The sequence below is a fragment of the Phocoena phocoena genome, chromosome 14 (assembly GCF_963924675.1).
Source record: "Phocoena phocoena chromosome 14, mPhoPho1.1, whole genome shotgun sequence".
Lineage (NCBI taxonomy): Eukaryota > Metazoa > Chordata > Mammalia > Artiodactyla > Phocoenidae > Phocoena > Phocoena phocoena.
In genome coordinates, this window is record NC_089232.1 from 89,926,769 (window position 1) to 89,948,417 (window position 21,649).

The window sequence follows — 21,649 nt, forward strand, 5'->3', positions numbered from 1 at the left end:
CATGTGTCCTTAAAGCTGAAGTGAGTCTCTTGTAGGCAGCATATAGTTGAGTCTTTTTTTTTTTAAATCCATTCAGTCAGTCTATGTCTTTTGATTAGAGAATTTAGTCTATTTACACTTAAAGTAATAATTGATAGGTACGGACTTACTATTGCCACTTTGTTCATTGTTTTCTGGTGGTTTTGTGATTCCTTTTTTCCTATATTCCCCTCTTGCACTCATTCTTTGTGATTTGATACTTTTCTGTAGTGGTATGCTTAGATTCCTTTCTCTTCATCTTTTGTGTATCTACTGTAGATTTTTGCTTTGTGGTTACCATGAGGGATTATATAAAACATCTTATGTTTATAACAGTCTGTTTTAGGTTGATAACAACTTAGCACACATATTAAAGCTCTGCATTTTTACTCTCCCCCCTCCATTTTATGTTTTTAATGTTACAATTTATCTCTTTTACCTGTGTGTACATCAACAAGTTCTTGTAATTATAGTTATTTTAATGCTTTGTTATTTAACCTTCACACTAGATTTATAAGTGATTTAACCACCACCATGATTACAACAGTAGAGTGTTCTGAATTTAACTCTAACCCTAGACTATTATCACGGCTTCCAGTTTTGATTCCTTGCTTCCACACAGCGGCCAAACAATCCTTATGCTCCAGATTTTTATCCTGCTTTGTGTTCTTATAGACTTACATTTTATACAAACATGTGTTGACTTTTTTATAATGTAATTCATAAGACATGGAAAAAGAAATGAAGACTCTCATTATCATCACCCAGCAAGAAATAAAACTCTTCCCAATCTCCCTCCCTTTCTGACTCAAAGGTAATCATCATCCTAATTAGCAGTTTATTAATTCCATATATTTCTTCACACTTTTATTACATATGTATGTGTCCCTAAGCGCTATGCGGTATTGTCTTGCATACTTGCAAGCTTAGAAAATTTAAACCTTTAAACTTATAAAAATTATACAGTGAATGCACTCATTTGCAATGGGATTATCATAAATTATGATGTATACATTCAAGGAATTAAAAGACAGGGTGGAGAATTTCAGCAGAAAATTGACACTACAGGAGAGAAATGAAAAAAAATTGGAGTTGAAAAATAGAATAAATCAAAAACAATAAGTGGATTTAACAGTAATTTAGACATAGCAAAAAGAGAATCATTGAACTGAAGGTAGATCTAAAGCTTAGTGAGTTGAAAAAATTGAAAATACAGGAAAGACTTTTCTGCTCATTTTTCCACACTGATCTGATTACAAGACTTTATGGTATTTTTTAAATGTTGCAAGTTAAGCAATTCTTCTCACTTTTCTTTTTTTTTGCAGGTTTCCCTGGCTGTTCTTTTTGTTTATTTTCATGTGTGAACTTAAGAATCAACTTAACCATCTCCAGAAAAAAGACTTACTATTTTTTCAGTGGGACTGTGTTACATTATATTAATAATACATATATATATATAACGTAAGGAAAATTGTCATCCTTGTGATGTTCATTTGTCCAGAGCGAGGATAATGGATGTCTTTCTATTTGTCCAAGTCTAATGTTGTTTTTAGAAGTGTTTTAAAGTTCTCACATGATATTTGCATATTTCCTGTTAAGGTTACATCTCGGCACTTCATCATTTTTGTGGATATCTTAGTTTCGCATCTACCTACTTTAAATATCTCATCATCTCATTTGTTTACATGCCTTCTGTTTCACCAAAGGTCCTTGAGGAGAAGACCAAGTCTTATTCAACTTTGTATTTTCAGTGCCCAGCAAAATGCTCTGTTACTGAATGAATTTCCGTTTCTCAATTGAGGAAACAAAGAGAAGACTCAAGAAAATTAAACCATTTGCGAAGAGTCACAGACTGTTAAAAAGAACTGGAACTTAAAATACACTCTTCTGAGTCTACAGAAACAGTCTATATTTAATGAAATTCAACAAAATCCTCCAACCATTATTCATATATCATATTTGTTTTACACTTAAGACTTCACTAGTAGTCAGCTTTTGTAAAAAAGATAAAATTTTCTTTTCTCATCCAAGATGTTCATGAGCATTTCTTCAATATTATCTACAATTCGGAAATTTTATCAAGAGGTTCAATTAGAATTAAAAATACTTAAAAAACAAAAAAAGCTAGAGGCCTAAACACCTTTTGAGTTTTGTCTTTTGTCATCTAGAGTATTTTCTGTACACTCTCTCTTCAATTTCAGTATTCTCATTTTCCTGCCTATTTAAGTACCTCGTTAATTTATGGTCACATTGAGTGGCCTGGGCTTTGAGACTCAACAACCTGTGCTGTCAGGGCTGCATTTACAAAAGACAGTAGTAAATTTGAACAACTACCCCCTCAAGCGTTTCCAACATCACCAGGCCTCTTCTTTGTGAAGATGTGTCCCAATGTGGTTTTACCTTACTGCTTCTAGGAAAGGTAAAATGAGGCCACGGGGTTTCCTGAAAACACATGTGACAGAGTAGCCAGTCAGACCAGAGAGAGACAGCAGGCAGGAAAACGTCGACAGCACAGCCCGCTGTCCGACAGTTAGGACGGCTGAGCCCAGAGTGCTGGACACCGAAAAGCAGATCTCCCTGCCTCAGAATGGGGCGCATTTTAAATCTGACTGTCACAGAGAATTTATGAGATGGTCCCTCTTCCCAAAAGCTTGAAATGTAAAGATCGGCCTTGGTCAGAACCCTCAGTGCTTGGCATGGTTTTGTGGGTAGACATCGTGCTCAGCCAGTTACCTGCTCTAACAGCTTAGAAATTCACTCCTGAAGACACTGGCTTGGCAGGGCTCCAAGGAGGCCTGCGTGAGCAGAGAGCCAAGCACTCGGCACCTCATACGTGTTCAGTATTAGCTCATCCTTCCCGGGACAGTACTGGCCGTTTTCACAGAACACCTGTGTTATGGTGCACCCTGTTTTCCATGCAAAAGCCATGCACAGATTTTTTTTTTTTTTTTTTAGCTAAATTGAAAATTGAGTAAGTGATCCTTATGTTGCATAATGAAAAGCCTTGCACTTACCAACAGAAGGTAGTTCTTTAACAAAAGTAATCCATCATTCTAGAACCTCCCCTGCATTCAGATTTGCCCTGAAAGTAATGATAAAAATGAACAGAGCAATGCCTTCTACTATGGATATAACAATTTATTTCGTGGCTTAAAAATTAAAATAAATTTTACAGAACTACAAAGAAAATCCAGCCCATTCATTAAAATAAAACAAAATTGTAACAAATGTACCACATTAATGCAAGATGTTAAAAACAAGGAAAACTGGGGGTGGAGGTGACAGGGACTTGGGAATTCTCCATACTAGGGGCTCCTTTTCTTCTGTAAACCCAAAACCTGCTCAAAAAGTAAAGTCTTAATTTAAAAATAACATGAAATCAATCCATTTGATCTTATAACTTAATCCACTCATAAGTAAATTGTAACAGCTGAGGAAAATATAATTTCTATTTTTATATGACAGTATTAGCCCTTGTTTTCAAGATTCAAACATCACTATAATTATAGCATGTAATTTAAACCTTTCAAGAAAATTAGAAGCTACAGGCTGAGGATATTCTGGGAGAAGACATAATACTTTTTTCTTTCTCATAGGCAGAGCTCCTGAAGGCCGCATGAACAAAAGCATGGATTTGGAAAGAATGTTCAATTCCATGTGAAATTGGATCAATAATAGAATTTCTGAGTCTTGGTAAATTTTTATCATAGCCACGTAACAAGCTTTTGGGAGGATTAAATGAGCTAATGGATGTGAAAGCTCTGGAAACCTCCAAGGAGAGCAGCAGCAGGGCAGGGTTGGAAGCACCGGCTTCTTCCTCGCGGGGGCGGGGCCTCCTCCACACACACTACCCCCGAGGGCCAACACTCGAGCTCTATGCCAAGTATAAGTCGGATCCGAGGTAGGGAAAAACGTTTGGAACACTTTAAAATGCTATTTCTCACAGCATAAGGAACATGCAAAAGGTCATGAATGTCTATTTTTTAATTTCACACGTATTCAAAGAATGTTCAACTGGGAGTTCCCGCTGAACTCATCTAGGAGCTAATTGATGACTACTTTGGGGCGCTGGGGGAAATGCACCCGCAAACACAGTGGTGATTTCGGTCATCCCGTGAAGATGGGGCTCATCTAGCGGGCAGAGCCCATGTGCCCCTAGTGATACTGGCAAAAAATCTGTCCTGGATGAGATCCTCTGTAACAGGAGAGTGAGCCCAGCAGTTAAGACTGCAGGCTCTGGATCCAGCCTCCATGACCGGGACCTCAGACAACTTATTTAATCTTTCTGTGCCTTGGTTGCCTTATCACTGACGGTCACATGAAGCACTCAGAACAGTGCCCAACACGTGAAAAGCTCAATAAATATTAGCACTTCTTTGCAACCAGAAGAATGTCTGACACACTGGCTTAACCAGCTTTTTCAAGTAATCGCTTGTACTCGCAGTTTAGATAAGCTATATCAAAAAGGGAAGAAACAGGGCTTCCCTGGTGGCGCAGTGGTTGAGAGTCCGCCTGCCGATGCAGGGGACACGGGCTCGTGCCCCGGTCCGGGAGGATCCCACGTGCCGCGGAGCGGCTGGGCCCGTGAGCCATGGCCGCTGAGCCTGCGCGTCTGGAGCCTGTGCTCCGCAACGGGAGAGGCCACAACAGTGAGAGGCCACAACAGTGAGAGGCCCGCGTACCGCAAACAAACAAACAAACAAAGAAGGGAAGAAACAATTCTCTTCTGCCCCAGAATGTGTTGCCGTACGTATACTGGTGATGTGGCCAGCTCCTTAGACGCAGACGGGGATGTTTCCTCTAGGTTTGGTATTCACAATACCTCCTCAAAACAAAATTCTGCTAAGCCCGGGTCCTCCACGGGGCTCATTCCTGTAGGTTCCTCCTGCCACCTGCTGGGTGAGCCCCCAAAGGAATGAGGCTTCCGCACAAACAGCCTCACACCTGGCTCTGTTGGAAGGCGCCCCTCCCCCTCCTGTTCTCCACCCTGGGCTGATTCCAGCTGCAGGGCGGGGAGGACTCTCAAGGTTAAAAGCCTGGGCGGTTTTTCTTTGCTTTTTGGGAGCTTCCCTCATTAATGGGTCAAATGTGAGTTATGCTGAAGATTTAACATGACGGTTAAAAATTCTCAGTTACGGTAAGAGCAGGATACTGCAATCTCAATTTTAAAGAAAGTCATATAAAACATTTCAAATTTGAGCTCCACGAATATTTTCTCAAGCCAGGTGGCAGTAGTAAGTAAAAAAATAGACCTTGTATGCTCTCTTTCAAGACATTATGAAATAGTTTAACACAGCAAAAGAACACTCCATTGCTCTAGAAGTCTTTTGGAAACAAAAGTATTTTTTAAAAATAGTTACTTTCTTAATTTTCGTTGTAAACTAATGAGAAATTAATGAGAAGTAGTGGTAAAATAATTGTGATTTTTTTCAAACACATGAGTTGGTATTTGGAGAATGGTTTAACATTTATTTTCTTAAATAAAACATTGATTTTCTTAAATAAAACATTGATTTTCTTAAATAAAAACTCACCTTTATCTTAGAGTAAATGACATCTACTCAAAATATATTTGTTACTAACTCTTCATAAATCATTTTTTCTCACTTGGGAAATATCTAAGTTTTCATTTTGTAAAACCCAATAGCTATGTTAAGTATGTTTAATTATTTTTATTTATAAAAAGTGATCTTTTTTATGAACTCAGGCTTACATATAAATATTTCCTGTTTTTATTTATATCAAATGATACCAATTTTCCATTTAAGATGCCAATACAAGATTTCCTTTTGAAAAGTGTCAAGTAACAGGGAAGATGGTTTTCTGATGTGGTAAATAAACTTGTGAAATTATATCTAAGTGACTGATGTTTGAGAAACAGTACCTTAGGAGATACAGGCACCTGCTTTTAAGAAATGTGGCAAATATCTGCTTCCTCTTAAACCTAGAATTTCACGAGGAAGATGCTGTTACTGCAGTCGAATTATTTAGAGAGAACTTGTAAAAATGAATGACATAGATCACTGTGAAAGTCAGTTTCCATGTTTGATCTCCAGTCTACAAAACAAACAATGCAATGTACAGTCAATGAAACACATTATTGATTTAATTTCACTTAAGTTAAATTGGGGGGGGGGGCACATAAAAGAAACACAATCTGAGAAATGCAATACTACAGACTAATGTTAATGTTATGGAAAATTGGAATAATAATTGCCCTTCCTGACCCTATTTCTACTCAGTTTTCATTAGAGTGTTGGATTTCACTATAAAGGTCTTGGTTATCACATTCTTAGATTAAGCAAATTTGGCAGGGATTACAGATATGTAAAATGACAGTTCAGTATATAAATGTGTTTACAAACTAGAGTAAAAGGACAAATCTAATATAATCCAACTACAATAAACACAAGAGTCAGCATCTTCTTCCCCTCCCCACAGCCCATTACCCTGGTTGAATAAATAAAGGTGGCAAAGGAATAGTTTTAAAAAGCGAACATGGCAATTCAAGAATCTCCATACTCTTAATTCACAGTCTATCTTCAGCAAGATATTGGGTTGGCCAAAATGTTACTGAAAAACCCAAATGAAGCTTTTGGCCAACCCAATATCTATCTTAGGCAAAGGAAAGGAAGGAAATCTGTCTTCTCAAAATATGTTTTCCTCCTCTTGGGACCTGAGAAAAGTGGGCCAGCCTGACACTCTCTCCCTGGTTTGATCCTGCAGTGTCCTTCGGAATGCGAGAGTGTGATTAAGTGACTAACGTCAGCATGGTTGCTGACGAAGTAAACCACACAGATAAAAGCATGTGGGAGCGTCGGGCATTTCTGGGGGCAACTAGGAGAAGATGGGCATGTCTGACTTGGAATCACCTGGAGTTGGACAGGTTTTGTGCTTGTCTGGAATCCAATCTCTGTTATAGTATTTTTGGAAATGCCTCTCTATGTACAAGAACACAAATGAACATCTAAGGTCCCATGATGTTGACATTCACCTCCAGGGAGCAGTTTCCAGCAAATTTAACAGCAGTCTTTGGAGATCACCATGTAAATAAAGCATCATTTTAAACTGCATCAAAGAACATGAAAGTGACATAAAATGAGAGTAGAAACCACAGAATGAAACGAACTGCGTTGCAGGTGAGTCACTGGAAGGGGAAGGAAGGAAAAGTGCTAACCTAACTTTAACAAGATTTTGACTGAAAAAAACAAACTTAAAATTATGCACTAGTCCTACACTGTAGTTAGTAAATGTGTTCAGTAGTGTGGGGTAGCAATCATAACTTTGTGAGCGCTAGGACTGAACAAACAGGAAAGCCCTGTTTCGCATCCTCAGGAAAAGAAGTTACAAGTACAGCAGGGAATAAGGTGTGAATGAGCCCTTGGTTTGGCATTAGAATCAGAGGCAGCCCCACGAGCTCATGGTCTTTAATATGTGTGCAGATAAGTGCACACAGAACGTCCACACCATGCATTTCCAGCTCTGTCCCCTGAGAGAGCCCAGGAGCCATGGCAGCCCCGTTGTCATGAGCTCATCCAGCACCCCCCTGCCCCAGATCCTGGCTTTGAAAAACCATTAAAATACCATCTAAATATCAATCGAAGAATTGGCTGATTCCTGGGTTGGTGGCTGGGGAAATACAAGATGAGCCTGGGAAATCTGTGGGACCAGAAAGTAAGGAAGTGCTCAGAAAGGGTCTGCGGACCTGGGGAGGGCCAGCGGACCTGGGGAGGGCCAGATATGCACTGGGGAGAGCTCCCAGTGATCTGAGCTTGAATAATCTGAGAAAAAAAGTAATGAAAACTATCTATTATAACCCAGAAGACAAACACCCAGAGTCGATACTGATATAAATAATTGAATAAGTAAGTAAATGGGGAAGAAGGGCAGCTCTTCCTCAGGGAAGATTCTAATCAATAATGTGAAAAGAATCAAGAAAATATAAAATCGCCATTAGAACACTACAGTAATCATTCTTGCAGGCCAGATCCACTCACGGATGCAAACTTAGGGGCAAGGGATTCGCACATATCTTCAAAGTGTCTCCCCAAGATCTTTGATGAAAAGGGATAAACAGTAACCTTACAAGGGAGAAGCCCAGTAGATAGTACTTCAGCCAAGTGACCAGGGCTAACACCATCAATAATAACACTGAGACGCGGTCTGCAAAGTACCTGGGCATACTCTCCAAAAGCGCTTTCTCAGTGTGAAAGATGGGGAGACTGAGAAATGTTAGATGTTGAAGGAGAGCAAGGAGACAGATTCCTGCAACAACAAAGAGCATCGATGGAAATACATGAAATCCAAATAAAGTCTGCAGTTAATCGTTTTGATAACTGATAAGATGTTAACATCGGAAGGAGATGGGTGAAATGTATGTGGAAAATCTATGCAGTATTTTTGCAAGTTTTCTGTAAGTCTAAAATTATGTTAAAATAAAAAAAATATACAATTGCAATTGACTTTTGTGCATGAAGAGTTTTTTTAAAGTTCTGCACGTTTTTAAGCATTGCTTGATTATGCCTTTAAGGCCCGAGTCTCTCTACTTGGCATTCTTAAGGGTTAGGACTAAAATTGCTGTGCTTGGCTGGGTTGGTATTGTATTTGGCTTTTCTGTATGTTTTTATATGCACGTTTACATTATTTCATAACTGTGTTTTTATTATCATAGCAGAGCAAGCAGTGCTGTCTGTCTTCAGACACAGCTCTTGTGGGACTACGTAAGCAAAGGATGGAAAGTGGAAACCAAGGAAGGAGACTTTGCCTGAAGCAAGGGGTCCTTCTCGCTTAGCTTAGCAGGTCACCTGGTGGTCCTAGGGCTGCTGTGCTCATGTAAGAAGTGAGATTTCTGGGAAAGCTTCCCAGACTTTGACATTCGTTAGAAACAAAAAGAAATCAGTCCTGAGTGATTTCTCTTTCCTTTCTCAGTCTGGACAAAGCCGTGCTGTGAACACACTGCTTCTTGACCAGCTTGTTCTGCCAGTAGTTTCCAGACGTCATCTGGTTTTCATGTATGGTTAAGGTTCACGTTCAGATAAACTCTGTGGGGCTGGTTAAGTATCTGATAGACTGATCCCTCCGTCAAATACGCCCAAATCCTTACTGGGTACAGTGTAAATCCATAGGACTTGTGTCATACTAAGAAAAGACTGATTAAAGAATTTAATTAAAAACAATAAAACAAAATTTTCAAATCTCATGTGTTTTATATTCACAAAGGTGAGCAATGGTTTTTCTTCTTTAGCACGTCGAATTGTCCACACTTTCACTTAAGTCAAATAAAAATATTACACGTGTATTTCAGTCCTCATGGTTTACCAGGTACTTTCCAGACCATTCTCTCATTTAATCCTCACAGCTGAATGAAGACAGTACCATCGTGCAGATATTAGTGGTGAAGAAACTTGGTGTCCTGCCCAACATCACACCGCTAGTAAGTGGCAGACCCAGAGCTCCGAAACTGGTGACTGTGCTGGTTCCAAGCTTACATGGAGGCTCCAGTCAGCCCTGAGACGGTGGGGAAACCAGCTGTCTCACCAATAGCTCTCAACCATCTACAGGTATGGGTCTTTCTACCATATCCCGTCTGGGTCCTGAGTCTGGAGTAATTTATATAGAGTCACATACATTTTAAGTCAGTGTGATATGCTAGAATAAGACAGCTGAGCGCAGTGGGAAATACCAGACCTGGACTCGACTGCCTGCAAGCTCTGTGATTTATGTAGAGGACTTTCCATCTTTGAAGCTCAGGCTTCCCATCTGTAAAACTGGTATGAAATAAAGTAATGCATTTAAGTGATTTCATTGAGTGCTGGGCATTTAGGAAATGCTCAGTAAGCATTACTGAAGTATTATTACTATTGTCACATAAAGTTTGCAAATTGAACTGGCAATCGCTGTCGATCAATAGGCATAAACCCAACTGGAAGCTCAGATGTCAACCATCCGTAGCTTTATTTAGCTCTTGCCACTTTCTAGCCCAGTCGTCGGTAGACATGATCTTCAAGGAACATGAAAGTAGGAGGTCCTTGAGCGTCACACAGGGCTGTTAATCCGGGAACCACTGCACCCAAGGATTTTGTGGATACCTTCTGGTTCTACCTGTAGTTTCTGAGGCATGTTTATTGAGGACTGAACCTACCTCTAATGCACACTGTATTCTCTATGCCTGTTTCCATCTCCGTATGTCCCTGATAGGACGGGGCTTTGTTGCTGCGCCCTCGGAGCTTAGCCTACTAACAGACCTGCAGTAACTGCTGGTTAATAAGTGGAAGCTGGGTAAGCCTTGCAGTTCCCGTGTTAAATTTGTACCTACATACATAACAAGAGCACTTTCTAATGAAATCTGTACTAGTCTATTACGCGAAATGCCTATTCGACCATCTATACGTTCAATCAACGTGTGTTTATTGAATACTGTGTGCCAGACACCGTTCAAGGCAGAGAATAAAAAAGACTAATATCCCAGTGCTTCCGTAGCGGTGTGAGAGTTATTACTGTGCGTGCACAACAGGAGGTTCTAGCTCTCTCGCCACTCATCAGCGTCTCGAAAAATAGCACAAGGATGCATTAGAAGCAGTGTTTTGTAAAACAACTCTTTCTGATGCCATACTATGAAATACAACTGAAAGTCATCCAGGTTGCATGAAGTCTTCTCACATCCCCTCCTTCCTGCCCCAGACACCTTGAAGCCAGGTGTTTCCCACAGCCAAAACACAAGCCTGCCGGATAACAGTCCCTTTCCTGTCTGCGAGCTCCGATGCGCAGTCTGTGTCTCGCTCATCGTCTCTCCTCAGGTCTATCACAGAGCACATGTCAGGTCGGCAAAGGCCCAACCCAACTGAAGTAAGTCTGTAGCTTGCATTCTCGCACTCTTGCAAAGCAGTTGAAAACAAAATTAAGGCAGAAAAAGACATAAATACATACGGGTGTAAGTTTGAGGAACTCAAAAATGATCAACAGACTACCAAGGCTAACTTTTAGTCAGTGTTTTGGATTTTTATCCCGCTAATTATTCTAAAATGGTCACGTTGCTTTATTCCCACACAACAGGCACAAAACAGAGGAGGAATACCTCCTTTTACAGACGTTGGTTGTTCTGAGATGCACCCATCTCTCCAAAAGGCACCCTTGATCTGAATTTATTTTTATAATTACATGCACGCTATCTAAAAGGAACAAAGAACGTGGGAAAGGATAAAGTTTAAAATAAACTTTAAACTGTGGGAATGCAGACAACACAGCTGGAGAAAAGAGAATGACAGGGAGGGCTGCTTAATGTCTGTGCTGTAATCAAGATGACCCACACCATGGAGACTGGAACCAAGGATGCCAGAAGTGAGATAAATTAATTTTATTTTTAAATATTTCATGAGTTTCAAAGTACATGAAGCCCAGGGGAAAGCCAGCTATTTCTGGCCGTGCAGGTAATCACGTTAAGTCTTCAAGGCCCATCGTGGTTCAATATCATTTCATTTACAGCCATGTGAGCGTTATATTTATTAGTGTTGAGAAACTGAAATATGGCACAGCCGTTACAATTATGATTATGACAACTAAATAACAACTCAGAAAAGTGCTTGCAATATATTGTTCAGAGAAAATTAGGGTACACGAGTTTACACGCGTTACGACGAAGTGAAATGCATACATGCTTGGAGGTTGGAAGGGAAAATACAGGTGAACACAGGCTGTGTGTCAGGGTGCTGAGGTCATGCAGTAAAATTTTTCTTTGTCTAACATTTTATATCATGTTTTATTTTCTTAATAACAGCTAAAAAAGATTTCGAGTAGAAGTTACTTTTTTTCCAAAGGGTAAAAATAAACATAACCAGGATATTAGTTTGCTTTTTTTGTTCTGGTGTACCTTTGCCAGACAAGCTGGAATTTCTCTCTTAGCACCTCCACAGAGATTATAATTACGGTGTCAGTCCTGAGGAGAGGACTTCCCATGAGGTTACACGGTCAACCCTGTGGAAGCCAGGTAGGTGCATTGCAATGTGGTTGGGTTACTGTGTCACTTAGGTTCTGAAAGTTACCTGGGCAGCCATCCGCATCAGTACACATACCTAGAGAGTACGTTTCCTGTTTAAGTCACTAGAAGTAAATTGTCTCTTATGGAATAGGAGTAACTGTGAATATGTAGCAACTGTAACCCTGCCCCCCGTCTGGGTGACAACGGAGGGGTAGCCCTTGCTCGGGCCTCCCTGCCGTCCACTGCCCAGGTCTGCCCTGGGGTGGCTGCAGCAGTTAAGTTGGGTCCACTTGGTCCAGGTTTTTAACTCTCAACAATATTTGAAGGGTTTCTTAAATATAGGACTTTAAAAATGCTATAAAATATTTAGTTGAGAAAGGTTGAGTTCATACTGTATGCATGCAGGCACAAACCATGTAATTCTAGAAACAAACAAGGTGATTAAAGTCCTTACGTTTCCGTTTCCCAGGCGGTTACAATGATTTCACTAAGGCTCCCACATTCTGGGGAATGGAAGTTCTATTTTCAGTTTAATTCTTCTCCCAGGAAGAAGTTCTCAGTATGTGAGCTAAATACTGCTGTGACTGGTAATAAGGGACCTGAGGTAAGAATTGAACAACACTGTAGCATAGGGAACTCCATACAAGATTGAACACTGGATAGAGAATGAAATCCATCCTGGACAAAAATTATTTCTAGCTACTGACGATGCTGCATTTTGCCCAGCCGTGGGCTCCTGGCAAACAGCAAAGGTTAGGCGTCCCCACTTTGTGTTCTGAGAAAGGACCGACTGCAAAGAACACCTTCCCCACACCTGAGATGAGACCCCCTTGTTCACCAGCGACAAGGCCACTTGTCCATGTTCCCGTTCTTTGTCCCATAAACGATTAGCTGAACTGCTTTGTCGCCACTGCTGTAGGAAACACACCTGTCGGCTTGTTAACCGAACTTTGGCTAAGATTCTCTCCTCCCCGTGGCCCCTGAACTTGGACCCTCCCTTGAGCATTAAGATGAGGAATGCCCCCTCTCACTGCCTCTCTGCGGAACAGCTGACCTCTGACCTCCTGCGGTCAGGCTTGCCCACACCCGTCTTCTTATCCTCGTTCACTCCTTCCCAGAAAGACCAAGACTCGTCTGCCCAGGCTGGAGATGCTTGAAGACCTCACGGTCAGTACCTCCCCTCCATTGTCGTAAAGTCCCCTCCTCGAGGTTTGTTTGATCTGACACCGCACTGGTTGAGAATTACACTAAGTTCTTCACCACAACGAACAATAGCAAAGAGGGCTCACTGTCTGTGATGTGGTGACCTATGGACCAGGGAGCCAGGAAAAACAAAAACAAATGAGTCGTTTGAAAAGTTATAGCTGAGGACATAGACAAATAAAGCAAGCCTTGGAGTCTAATCTGCAAGAACAGGCAAGTCTTGATTGGCTCAGGACAATGCTAATTCTTGGTGGCCAGAAGTGTGGGATTTCACAGGGCTCACGTGGCAGGAAGTGGAAATGCCCTTTGTAAATGCAGGTCCTCTGAAATGGGACAACTAGACTGCTTGAAAAGCAAATCAACCTGGGAGAAATACTTAGCTCTCTTTGAATCCTGGTGGAGGGAAAACAGGATAAAAGAGAAAAAAGTCACTCCAGAGTCTTCCTGAGCACAACGCTTCAGTTTGGGGTTTCAGTCCACGTGCCTCTGTGACCCCCAAACCCTAATTCTAAAATGTAAAGGCCAGGACTAGATAGGGCAAATACACATCCTCTTTGGGACAAAGGGCTTTAAGGATGGCCTGGGTTTTAGGGCCATATCGGCCAAGATCCAAAATTTCAGGCCTTTACAAGATATTTTGGTAGAAGAGTGACAATCAGATGTGCTCCAATGTCAGGGAGTGGTGGCCAAAAAAGGGCTACAGAGGAATTATTGTGGAACCCTAGCTTCCAAATGGCTTGGATGTTGAAGGTGAGAGCAAGGGAAGAAGGGGGTCCATTTGCTCGATGGGGGACTTGCAGCTCTCCTTTGGCTATGTGAATTCTCGTGTGCCTCTTAGACATCCAAGGGGGTGCTCTTAAGTGAGACCTGTGTCTGCAGACCTAAAGCCCAAAGAACGCTAACATCTACCTTTAGAACATGCATTTACCTAAAGAAGAATACAAAAGAGGAGGAGGGAGACCGGGTCCTGGGAGAGCTCCGTGAGGGGCAGAGCAGAGCAGAAAGACTGGAGCTATGAGTAGCCAGCAAAGTTGGGAAAAGCAAGAAGATTTAATGAAATAAAAACCAAGAGAGGGCTTCCCTGGTGGTGCAGTGGTTAAGAATCCGCCTGTCAATGCAGGGGACACGGGTTCGAGCCCTAGTCTGGGAAGATCCCACGTGTCACGGAGAGGCTAAGCCCGTGTGCCACAACTACTGAGCCTGTGTGCCACAACTACTGAGCCTGCGCTCTAGAGCCCATGAGTCACAACTACTGAAGCCCACGTGCCTAGAGCCCGTGCTCCACAACAAGAGAAGCCACCGCCATGAGAAGCCCACGCACCACAAGGAAGAGTAGCCCCTGCTCGCCGCAACTAGAGAAAGCCCGCGTGCAGCAACGAAGACCCAACGCAGCCAAAAATAAATAATAAATAAATAACTAAATTTAAAAAAAAACAAGAGAAAAAAGTAGTTAAAATGAGAGGCACTGGTCAGGAGGACCAGAGCTACTGGGATGACACATGAGGTGGAGACAGAGGAGAGCCCCTGGGGGTTGGTGTGGAAGTCAGTGACAGTCTAGACCACAGTCCTCCCAGGGGCGGGTACAAGCCTGAGCCCCCTGGAGTGGGGCGAGGGCAGGTTGAGGGGAACTGCGCGGAGGGAGGCCTGGCGGGGAGGCAGGTGAAGAGTCCGCCGTGAAGGTGGCAGAGAAAAGTGCAGAAGTGGAGCACGTGGACAGCAGTGGTGCCCGCAGGGCCTGGAGGGGACACCTGAAGGTGGGGCTTCGAGAAGGCGGCCTTTGGTATGTTCAGACTCGTCCAATTACTGTCTCAGGGTGAAAGGCACACTGCTCAGAAATCGTCGGGCTGGTAGGCTTGGGCTCAGAAGAGCAGGGCTTTCGCATCTCTGATCTCACGTAGCTCAGTCTCTACATGAGACGCGGGAGGTTCAGGAGAAAAGAAAAAGCATAAAGTAGCCACTGTGGGGACTCGACGTCGTTTCTGGGTGGCCCGCAGGGCCGACTGAGAAGCATGGTCTGAGGCTAAAGGGGCCCATCTCCAGGCCTGGGGTCACCCTGGGCTCTGTGGGGCAGACCCAGAGCGGCGGCCACGGCTCCGGGCCGAAGGGCAGGTCAGACAAACACGCAGGGCAACCCCAGGGAAGGACGCCCATCTGCCCGGATGTCCCAGACAACTGACACAAGGTGCTGGCGTGGTTTACTTTCAGAGTTGTCACCTGACTTGTTCAATTCGGCGCTGATTCTTTGGTTATGTATTATTTGCAAGATTCCCCTTCAGGGACCAGCTCCTTCTTAGAAGGGACTTAGAGGCCAGTTTAAGAGCAGACAGTGAGAAAAGACCAAAAAAGCAGTGGGAGGACACTCTTTGAGAGGAGAGATGCCAGGCCTCGCTCTGGTACTGAAGACAAACTGTGTGTATTTTCCCCAAGAGAGTCAGGAAGAGGGAAGGATGCGTGGAGAGGAGACACCCTGATATGGAGCAACACATTATAATACGCACAATATAATAGAAGTGAAATAAATACCGTACCAGAATTTTTCTTCTAAGCAATGATTAAAGTGAGGTAAACATGATTATACCTATGAACAAGAACTGGAAAAGTGTGTCAGAAAATGCTAACAAATGACTTGTTAGGGTAGGGAGAATGTCAGTGAAAAAAAAAGGATTCTGAGTTTGTTCATTTTTTACGGTCTTGTTTTTGCATGAGATGATCTTTGAAGCTCCACCCACACCCGCCCTGGTTCACCACAGGTGCATGTCGTGAAGACAGAGGCTTGATGGGGATAGTCACACAGGCGTGCATGTATCTGTGTCTGCAGACGGGTCCTGGTGAGGCCACCGTGGACGTGCCAGGTCCTGGTCCCTCAGGAGGGGTGCTCCCGCTGTCACCGGCTGGGTGACGCCTGCTTGGCCTGATTCTGGTCTTTGGAACCCACAGTGAGAGTCTGTCCTGTGTCTGCTGCCCCTCCTGTGGGCCCAGGGCCTGTCTCGGTTCAGAATTAACTTCTATTCAGTTTGCTCTCTATCAGACACAGGTTGTGAGCTAGTAAAAAAAAAAAGACATTTTAAGGATTGGTGGTTTTTTTAAATCAACCTTCTCCTCAGGCTTATGGTGAGTTATTGGTTATGGGAAAATGTCTACATAGGCCATAGTGCGGCCAAGGCAATGTAAAATTGGGAGGTAAAAAAAATTCTAAAATAACCCTCTCTTTCTTTACCTCCCCCAAAGCTCACGGGCCCAGCCGCTCCGCAGCATGTGGGATCTTCCCAGACCGGGGCACGAGCCTGTGTTCCCTGCATCGGCAGGCGGACTCTCAACCGCTGCGCCACCAGGGAAGCCCTGTCCATTCCTTTGATTGTAACCATCCTTGGTGGGTATGAGGTGGTATCTCACTGCGGTTTCGATTTGCATTTCTGTAATGATTAGCGATGCTGAGAACCTTTTCCTGTGTTTATTTATCATTTGTATATCTTCCTGGGAGAAATGTCTGTTCGAGTCCTTTGCCCATTTTTTAACAAGATTATTTGTTTTGCTGCTGTCGCTGCTGCTGAAGCGTACATGCTGTTAAATCATACAATTACCTTAAGTCAATAAAGAAACGTGGTGACTTTTTCCCTTAAGTGATACACGCGCCTAGACTCTGTCATCTGATATTAGGGTTAATACAAGTATTAAAAAAAAAGGAAAAATGTATCATTTTGAGATTTCATTTAGTTCAGGGTTTCTCCACCTCAGCACTACTGACATTCTGAACTGAATAATCTTTGCAATGTATATTCTGTGTATCATATGTGTCTAGTATCACCCTGTTCCCCCCAGTTGTGACATGTCTTCAGACATTGGCACATGTTGGGGGGGCAGGGACCTGAACATCCCTGGTTGAGAATCGCTGGCTTAATTGTATGAGGATCCAGGAGTCATTGTGATACCGAAGCCTCATTGGAATCTTATTCTGGGTGTTACCCAGGACGCTAAAGACCTATTGTGTCAAGGTTTTCCTTTCTTACCCAAGCAATATTTCACACTGGAGTGAGGATGATTTTGTATGACTCGTAAGCACATGTGAGAAGGGCAAAAGGAAGATATTCACTAACTCTCCTTTTGAAGGTCCTCCATTGGTTAAACTTTGGGGACACACAAATGACTCCAAGGGAAAATGGTGATATTTTGGAGGAATTTATACTTTCTTTTTGCTTAAAAAAATATTATCAGCAAATGATTTGAAGCCAACATGGAGATACAATTTGTTCAGAAAACAACTAGCTTAGTATTATTCCAATTATATTTGATATGTGTATTGTACTCTAAGAATATAAATATAAGACATCTCTGTCAAGACGACTTATAAATAGTCTTAAAAAAAATAAACTCTCCACGTAATCGCTCTTCAATTTTGGCATGCGCACATATTCTTTAAAAATGACAACAAAAACTCTCCTTTTAATTTTTCCCTGGTGTCCACTTTAGCAAATTAAGTCTATAGTTTACCAAAAATTGTTTAACACAGCTGACATGTCTTCTTAGCTGCATTAATCATTAAAGAAAATATCAAATAAGTCATCATCTCTTTCCTACAAGGTAATGGAGTATCGTATACATATTACTGTATATTTTTAGCATATATGCACATGACTATAATACTTTTACAGATCAATTTGGAAATATATAATAGTATTAAGAAAAGAAGATTGTTTCTTCCAAGTCTGAAATGAATTAAAAAATTATTGCATTGCTATTTTTATACACTGCTTTTTAGATTTTAGCATTTCTCCATTAAAAAAAAATCCCTGAACATAATTTTAATTATTACATAATATTCCATTTTCTCCACTTGCTAAATAATTTCTTGTTGTTATACATGTGGATTATTTCCAGCTCTTCACTGTCGTATACATCTTTGTATGTAAAGTTTTCTTGTAGCACTCACTTGCCCAGAGAAATTTCTAAAATACTAAGTCAAAGGCTGTATTTCAACACTTTTGATATATATTAACAACTGTTTCTTTGATAAGTTGTACACATTTGTTCAACATCAATATAAACAAGTATTTCCAATATGACATGTTTCCAAAAAATCACAGAAGCACGCTGCTTATAGAATTATATAGGTATGCATGTAAAGATGAATACATTTTTGTTTATAAAAGTAGAGATGCTAAGCAAAGAGGTAGTTGAAATAGCTAACATCCACATGTTTCCCAAAGGCTTTTCTAGATTTTCCAAATGAAAACTGATAACCATTTAAAAAGTAAACAGTCCAGTGCTTTTGTCTTATACAATTTTTCTTTATTTAGGCAAGTCAGGTTTCTTTCTTAATAGCTATTGTTCCTCTGGACATGGTATGATATGTTGACCACAGGTTTCCATATGCAGATACCACACTCATAACTAATCAAAAATATAGGCTCACTCGTTTTTGCTTTTAAACATAATTTCTTTTTTCTTTTATTTAAAAATTTTTATTATTGAGATATAATTGACATAAAACATTGTATTAGTTTCAGGCATACAAGGTAATGATTGAATATTTGTACACATTGTGAAATGGTCACCACAATAAGTCTGAGTACCATCTGTCACCTTGCATAGTTACAAATATTTTTTCTTTTCTTTTTCTTGTGACGAGGGCTTCGATTGTGTATTTCTACTTATTCTCGCAACTTTGTTAATCACCACTTTTATAATTTTAACTATTCTCTTCCTAAGCTGATCTTTTATATTGGCCTTAGGGATTATTTTTTATTTTTATATAAGTTGAAATAATTGTAAGAATACTCTAAAAAACTTCATCCTTTTTCTCCAGTTGTTTACATTTTGCTTCATTTGCTTATTATTTTATAGATCTTTATTTGTTTTTATACGTGCATATTATTTTTTCTGAACCATCTGAGAGTAAGTTGGAGACAGTGGACCACTTTATCCTTAGATACTAAGGTGGATATTTCTTAAAAGTGAGAATTCATGGTGGAGGAATAGATTTATCTAACGCTATATAACCAATTGCACCAAAACTTACTCGACTGAAGCAACAAACACTTCTGTGCCTTCGGCATCCGGGTGACATAGTGGGTCTCCCGCTCCCGCATCGTCAGCCCGGGCAGCGCTCATTTGGGGACTTGGCTGAGGCGGGCGTGGCTTTCGCACTTGCCCCGTGGCTGTTGTCAGGGTTTGATTCCATGGACTGTTGGACTGGGGACCTCAGCTCCTTGTGGCTGTTTGCCCGAGGCCACCCTCAGCTCTTCTCCATGTGGGACTCTTCACAGGGCAGCACAAAACGTGACAGCCGGCCTGCATCAGAGCAGGCAGAGGCAAGAACAAGAGAGCAACAGCACGGAGGAACTCAGAGTCTTTCAGATGCCTCTGCTGGAAGCATGTCCCATCACTTCCTCCACATTCTGTTTATTAGAAGTGGGTCACCAGTTCAGCCCACCCTCACGGGAGGACTTTGCACAAAAGCATGGGTACCAGGAGACAGGATCATTGCGGGGCCACCTCAGGGCTGCCTACCGCAAGAAAGATTTGATCAATTCTGACCACCCATCTCTAGAGAGCTTCCAAAATTTGAATAACTCTTTTGAAGCTGAATGCCACAACACACCTTCCCAAATCAGTTTGATTATGTGTGCTTTATGTCACAAAAAGCAACAAAAACTAATAATACTTTCACATATTTATAATAGAAACACATTTCCATTGATGAGCTATTTAACTGGAGTATTATTTCCCCTAGAATAGTTCACATTCATGGTCCTGGAGGAACTGGAATACAAATCGTACTCCTAACAGTTTCCCTTCCCCAGTGAAGAGCAGTGAATATTTGGAAATAATTAAATAATTTGCACATTTTCTTTAAAAGAGGTATCATCCTGTTTGTTTTCCTGTAAATACACAAAGGAAGTTTTATACAACTCAGCTACGCAGGCTCCCTGATGGCCTCTCTACCCCCTCTTCAGCTAGATCAATGTGTCAGCTGCGTGGCTGAAAGGGCAGCATGTCGTTGTGTGGGGAACAGGAGCGGGCCCGGGACAGGGAGCTCTGGGCAGCACGGCCACCCCGAGGGCCTGCCCGGGACTCACCTCCATAAACACACTCATGCTCCTGAGATAGTTGATGTCTCTCGGTTTGGGGCTGTGCCCACTTATTCCTTTCCTTTTGTTCCTCTTAGTCTAAAAGCATTTTGGGAAACCTTGAGCTAGGCCCAGTGGGCCAAAGGAATAAGATGCCGTCCCTGTATTTAACTTGCTCCTAAGGCCAGCAGGGGAAACGAGGGATGCTTACAAATAACTGCGCTGTGGGATGAAAATGTGCACAGGAGGTCACCTTTCATCCAGAGGCACAGGAGTGAAGACCCGTGAGATTCAGCGGTCGGTCAGGAGCGCCTGCCTGCTCCGGTGAGCCCTGGTTTCCTGCCGCCCTCGCGCGCCCTGTCCCTCGTCTGGGACTATGCCCCGCTCTCTGACGTTCTCGCGCCTTCCGCCTCTGCCTCATACAGCACCCAGCGCTGAACAGACCAGCGCACCGACTCCCCTTTCTGGTTCAAACACTGCTCTAGGCACTTCACCGGGCCACACATTTCACCCACACCTCAGCCCTAGGACACAGATATTGTTATTTTTCTTTAACTAGAAGAAAACTGAAGTTTAAAAGTGTGTCCACGTCTTTATCCATTCATCTCTCGATGGACACTTAGGTTGCTTCCATGTCCTGGCTATTGTAAATAGAGCTGCAACGCACAGCACTGTGAAGCAATTATACTTCAATAAAGATGTTAAAAAAAAAAAAAGTATGTCCAAGCTCTGAAACCCAGTGCCTTTCCACTTTCCTCTCAAAGCCCAGTTACTTCCTGATGGACACGCTCTGTTGACAGACTCAATAAGCCGTAAGCCCAGAGTCTCCACAACCTTCTTCTCTGAATCAGAGCCCTCTAGCAAAATAGGCTTTCTGCAAATTTTACTGCAGTAGAGGTATCTGAGGCCTTTGCCAGATCACAATGCCGAAGCTAAAGGTGGTCTTTTCTCTGTAATACAAGCACGAGGCATTTAGGACTCAGGAATGGAAACTTCATCTGGCATAGCCTAGGCATTTGAGCTCCCAGACCCAGAAGGTTCTGCTTTTGCAGGAGCTGACTCACCCTGCCTTGGTCATGGCTCGTAGGAATGCAACACCCCGAAAACAGACCGTAGCATTTTAGAGAATTTTGTTTACATGACACTAACCCCCAAATGACCTTAAATTCTAAATAAAAGTTCCATAGGCAATTTGTATAAGAAGCTTGTTTTTAAAGAAAATAAATTATATGACAGGTTTATTATATATATTACAAACTAGACTGGTGAACATTTTTCTCGACATTTAAAAATCTGTAATTAAGACCTTTCAGTACATAACGCTTACATAACAAAACCTAGCAGAAATCCATAAAATCTAAACACATTTCTAAAAGAAGGGACGGTG